Genomic DNA, 6,194 nt, shown 5'->3' with positions numbered 1-6,194 from the left:
TTTACTCTAACAAGCCTCACATACTTCAGGGTTGGAAGGCAGGATTGGCCATTTCCCAGCTCCACAATATTACTGCCAGACCATTACTCTGAAAATAAATAGGAGATTAAGTCAGCTGGCCTGCCCACGCCCTATCCATGCCTGTATCATCTGACACCTTGCTGCCACTCCCACGACGATTAAAAAAAAAGGCACTTAGGTCATTGTCCTCCTTTCCTAAAGTAAAGTTCCTGTATTATAGCTTTAAAACAACTTTCATTTTTCTTTCTCCTTATAAAGATACTATAGTAATAAAATTCCCCTATAATCTCAGCTATCCCCACCCCACTCCAGTGATGGCCACCATCCCTAACTAGAGATGTATCCTTCTGAAGTTGCAGTCTTGAATCTCTTTGTGAAGTCAGTGTCTTTGGAGATAAGGTTTGGGTCACCTTAGCCATTTTTACTGCTCAACTCCAGGGGCCCTCACCTGCCCTAAACTATTCAGTATTGGTGTCTTCAATCCCAACATTCCTCCCTCTGATCGCAACCTCCTTTACCTTCCAGCAGCCTCATGCCATCCCCATACCTGCTCTTCAGGTAAAATTGCCCAATTTTTTTTTTTTAAATCAAGCTGAAATTCACAAAATGTATAATTAACCATTTTAAAGTATAAATTCTGTGACATTTAGTGCATTCAAAATGTTGTGTAAATACTACCCAATCTGCAGATTCAAACGTGATTGCTATCAAAATCTCAATGGCTTTTTTTGCAGAAATAGAAAAACCCGTCCTAAAATTCAAATGGAATCTCAAGAGAAGAGCCAAAACAGCCTTGAAAAAGAACAAAATCGGAAGACTCACACTTCTTAATTTCAAAACTTACTACAAAGGTGTAGTAATCAAAACAATATGGTACTGTCATAGGACAGACATATAGACCAATGGAAGCTAATAGCCCAGAAATAAACCCTGAATATACGGTCAAACGCTTTTTAACAAAGGTGCTAAGACTGTTCAATGAGGAAAAGACAGTCTTTTTAACAAACAGTGCTGGGAAAGCTGTATAGCCACATGCAAAGAATGAAGTTGGACCTTACTTTACGTCATATATAAAAATCAAATCAAGTTCTCTCTGCCAGCCGTTCAAGATGCCGAAGGGAAAGAAGGCCCAGGGGAAGAAGGTGGCCCCAGCCCCTGCTGCCGTGAAGAAGCAGCAGGCCAAGAAGGTGATCAATCTTCTGTTTGAAAAAAGGCCCAAGAATTTTGGCATTGGAAAGGACATCCAGCCCAAAAGGGACCTCACCTACTTCGTCAAACGGCCCCGCTATATCCAGCTGCAGTGGCAAATCCTCTATAAGCAGCTGAAAGTGCCTCCTGCTTTTAACCAATTCACCCAGGCCTTGGACCGCCAAACAGCTACTCACCTGCTTAAGCTGGCTCACAAGTACAGACCAGAGATGAAGCAAGAGAAGAAGCAGAGGTTGCTGGCCTGAGCTGAGAAGAAAGCTGAGGGCAAAGGGGATGTCCCCACCAAGAGGCCACCTGTCCTTCAAGCACGGGTTAATACTGTCCCCACCTTGGTGGAGAACAAGAAGGCTCAGCTGGTGGTAATTGTACATGACATGGATCCCATTGAGCTGGTGGTCTTCCTGCCTGCCCTGTGCTGTAAGATGGGGGATCCCTACTGAATCATCAAGGGGATGGCCAGGCGGGACATGTGGTCCACAGGAAGACCTGCACCACCATTGCCTTCACACAAGTCAACTCGGAAGACAAAGGGGCTCTGGCTAAGCTAGTGGAAGCCATCAGGACTGATTACGATGATGATATGACAACCTCTGCCTTCACTGGGGAAGCAACATCCTTGGTCCAAAATCAGGGGCTCACATTGCCAAGCTGGAAAAGGCAAAGGCCAAAGAGCTGCCTACCAAACTGGCCAGGTGAGTGTACACAATTGCATTTTCTGTACATAAAAGTAATAAAAATTCTTTGGCCAAAAATAAACCCAAACAAACAAAGAAAAATTAGCTCAAATGGGAATTCCCTAGAGGTCCAGTGGTTAGGATACAGTGCTTTCACTGCGGGGTCCCGGGTTCAACCCCTGGTCAGGGAACTAAGATCCTGCAAGCCACATTGCACAGCCAAATAAAATAAAATAAAATAAAATAGTATATATGAGCTATGCATTATATGCACACACACAGAAACTGTAAACTTCGTGAGATTTGGAGCTGTATCTTGCCCCAGACATTTTTTCCCACAGGTCTGGTACACCACAGTCTTGTCCCAAAGGAAGTTTTCAATATATATTTTGAATTAAATGAATGAAGGAGAGAGAAAGAATACTCTGTTTAATTCTTCCATTACCACCAGCATTATTTTTCTAAAATTCAGAGGCAATCAGGCCATTTTTGGCTCTGAATTCTTGCATGACTTCCCTCCCAGTGCCTCCGGAGTCGAGTGTGGGCTCGTTACCTGGCAGGCAACCTCCCTCCCTCTGCTCTCTGCATCCTCTCCACCTCATCCTCACCATGGTACAATGGAGGGAATGGCTTCGGCCTTTGTGCACTTGGTAAAATAGGGGCAATAGACACCACCTCAAGGATTGCTGAAACGATTAAATGAGGTGACATCTGAAAATGTCCAGCATATACTTGAGACCAGTCAATTCGTGCTGGTTTCTTTTTCTCCCTCCTGCACCCTGCTCTTTAGCCACATTGTAGTTTTTGCTGTCACAGAGCACACACATAGTTTCCCTTCTCCAAGTTTTTGCTTATCCTTTTCCCACTGCTTCACATATGTCCTCCTGGTCACTCTATAAAAATTTAATGAACACTTCAAGATGTATCTCAAAGTGCATTTACTCAGTGAAAGTTTTCTGACTCCCCTAGGAGATTTAAAATTGTCTGGGGGCTTCCCTGGTGGCACAGTGGTTAAGAGTATGCCTGCCAATGTAGGCGATATCGGTTCAAGCCCTGGTCCGGGAGGATCTCACATGCCACGGAGCAACTAAGCCTGTGCGCCACAACTACTGAGCCTGTGTGCCACAACTACTGAAGCCCGCGTGCCTAGAGCCCATGCTCTGCAACAAGAGAAGCCACGGCAATGAGAAGCCGGCGCACCTCAATGAAGAGCGGCCCCCGCTCGCCGCAACTAGAGAAAGACCATGCACAGCAACGAAGACCCAACGCAGCCAGTAAATAAATAAATAAAATAAATTTATGTATTTAAAAAAAAGCTGTCTGGGAGGAAGAAAAGCTTACCTCTACCCTTCTAGGTTCTTCTGGCTGGTCTAAGAATGAAATTGATGTAAGACTGATGAACAGGAGAAAATCAAATTTTAATCTGTGCATATGGAAACCCTACATACATGAGAGGTTCAGAGACAGAAAGATAAAATGAGTCATATATGCCATCCTGAGCTAAGGAATGGGATCGGGGCCTGGAATTTCCAAGGACAGGAAGGCAATTTCAGAATAAGAAGAGCAGATGGCTGGGAATTAGATGTTTACTCTGCCATATAGATGGCGCTGCTTAGATAAAATTTATTTCTGGTAATAACTTTTTCTGGGAAAAATCCCCAATTTTAACTCTTCCAGGTAGTTAAGGGAGGGGCAGTAGTTTCTCTTGAGCCTACAGGGTCTCCATTGCCTTTAGCACAAAATAATCCACATGCCAAATTAGCACACCTTAGGGAGGCCTGTTCTTAACCCTTACAATCCTTTATAAAGCTTTCATGTAATTTTGTAAGTTTCTTAAAAGTTTTCTTTTTTTAAAAAATGTATTCATTCATTTATTTATTTTTGGCTGCATCGGGTCTGCGTTGCTGAGCACAGGCTTTCTCTAGTTGCAGCGAGCGGGGGCTACTCTTTGTTGCGCTGCGCAGGCTTCTCGTTGCAGTGGCTTCTCTTGTTGCCGAGCACGGGCTCTAGGCACGCAGGCTTCAGTAGTTGTGGAGCGTGGTCTCAGTAGTTGTGGCTCGTGGGCTCTAGAGCTCAGGCTCAGTAGCTGTGGCTCACGGGCTTAGTTGCTCCACGGCATGTGGGATCTTCCTGGACCAGGGCTCGAAGCCCTGTCCCCTGCATTGGCAGGCAGATTCTTAACCACTGTGCCGCCAGGGAAGCCCCAGTTTCTTAAAAGTTTTCTAAGAAACTTTCATAGAATTGTCTTGTATTATAATTATTTGTGGACATATCTTATGGGCATATATGTCTTATCTTCAGAGCCCAACACAATATTTATTAAATTGAATTGATTTTTTTTATTTTGGCCGTGCTTCAAGGCTTGTGGGATATTAGTTCCCTGACCAGGGATTGAACCCTGGGCCCTCAGCGTGGAAGCATGGAGTCCTAGCCACTGGACTGCCAGGGAGTTCCCTTGAATTGAATTTTTTCGACCAGGAAATTTGGGGCTTAGATTTCATAAATGAAATACATCATAAAGGCTTTCCAAGTACAGTCTCCCTATAAATAGCTTCTCTCTTTATGTGATAACATCCAGCCTGGCAATTTAGCACCCTTGCCAGCCACAGCTCTCTGGAAGATATAGCTACACAAGACAGTGTAAGGTAATGTGACTTCTAGGGATGGGCGGTGGAGGTGATGGGGGTGGGGAAACGCACAGCTGATTGGACCAGGGGTGAGCACACACCTGACCCAGCAAGAACCAATCATTTGCTCAGAAACGACTTGAGTGGCCCAGGTTTTCTCAGAAGAGCCAGGCTAGTTCCTTCCTCTCTGAAGGACTTCAGTGTGTGTAGTCAATTGAGGGTGGGTCCTGGAGCTTACCAGCCATGGTGTAAGTCCAGGAGGAACGGCCAAGCTGTGCCTCTGGCAGGGTGAAGAAGCAGAGAAAGGGAGGCAAAATGGAGGAAAGGCGGAAGCTGGCGCAGAAGCAGAGACAGATTGACACAGGGAAGAGTCACCCTGCTCCTGAGGGCTCCCCAGTTCTCTGGACAATTTGAATGGAGCCCAGCAACACTTCGTTTTCTGTCCTTGGATCCTGTGAGATCTCTGTGTACTCTCAGTAAGTACCCCGTTTTACCTTAGTTGGACTGATGTTTCTTACAGTCACGCACATCCTGGCTACAAAAACGAAACTGTTTTTTTTTGTTTGTTTGTTTGTTTTTTGCGGTACGCGGGCCCCCCACCGCTGCGGCCTCTCCCGCCGCGGGGCACAGGCTCCGGACGCACAGGCCCACCGGCCACGGCCCACGGGCCCAGCCGCTCCGCGGCACGCGGGACTCTCCCGGACCGGGGCACAAACCCACGTGCCCCGCATCAGCAGGCGGACTCTCAACCACTGCGCCACCAGCGAAGCCCGGAAACTGTTTTGCTGAATCAACTCCAGCATGTAATGTGTCCAGTTACCTGAATTTATACTTCATCTTTGTCCCTCCTTTACTAGCTAATGATGACTTTCAGCAAAATTTTTGCTCACTCCATGTCTCGTTTCTTTAATAGGTAAAACACAATAATTTCATATCATGTTTTACCACTTACCAATTACTTTCCATACATTATCTCACATGAATTTTTTTTTAAGTTCTTAGAATATGGCAAAGAAATTTTATTCATATTTTACAGACTTCCCAAGATCTCTGTATACTCAGGTCACCATCAGCCTACCTCAGAGAATGTAAATATTTTTTTAAAAGGATAATAAACTGTAGCTTGAATGAATGAATGAATGAATACACTCTAAGTGAATGAATGAATGAATACACTCTAAGATCTCTTCCACGAGAATTTTTGTTGAAAAACTTTCAAGTCGTTAGAGGTAACAGTGACTTCATATTCTATTTATATAAGTCCTGTTTCAAAATATATTGATACTGAGTTCAATAGTAGGACCACTAGATTGAAGACCTCTGGTTATGATAAAATGCTATATTTCTAAAAATATGCATAATATTCCTGCCTGAAGTTTAATTTCAAGGCTACAGGCTCAAGACCTTACCTAGACCTGTGAGCAATACCTGGTACTTTCCCACTTTAAAAATATGCTATCTTGGGCTTCCCTGGTGGCACAGTGGTAGGGAGTCCACCTGCCGATGCAGGGGACACGGGTTCGTGCCCCGGTCCGGGAGGATCCCGCATGATGCGGAGCGGCTGGGCCCGTGAACCATGGTCGCTGAGCCTGCGCGTCCGGAGCCTGTGCTCCGCGATGGGAGGGGCCACAGCAGTAAGAGGCCTGCGTACCGCAAAAAAAAA

At 45.3% G+C, this 6,194-nt stretch overlaps 1 pseudogene; it reads left to right on the top strand.

The window, feature by feature from the left end:
- The first annotated feature begins 1,124 nt into the window (after window positions 1-1,124).
- The window catches only part of LOC112407312 (60S ribosomal protein L7a-like), a 38,445-nt pseudogene continuing 33,375 nt past the window's right edge, over window positions 1,125-6,194 (top strand).

This window comes from Neophocaena asiaeorientalis, unplaced genomic scaffold, assembly GCF_003031525.2.
Source record: "Neophocaena asiaeorientalis asiaeorientalis breed wild unplaced genomic scaffold, Neophocaena_asiaeorientalis_V1.1 scaffold29, whole genome shotgun sequence".
Taxonomy (NCBI): Eukaryota; Metazoa; Chordata; class Mammalia; order Artiodactyla; family Phocoenidae; genus Neophocaena; species Neophocaena asiaeorientalis.
This window is presented reverse-complemented; position numbering and strand designations above follow the sequence as displayed.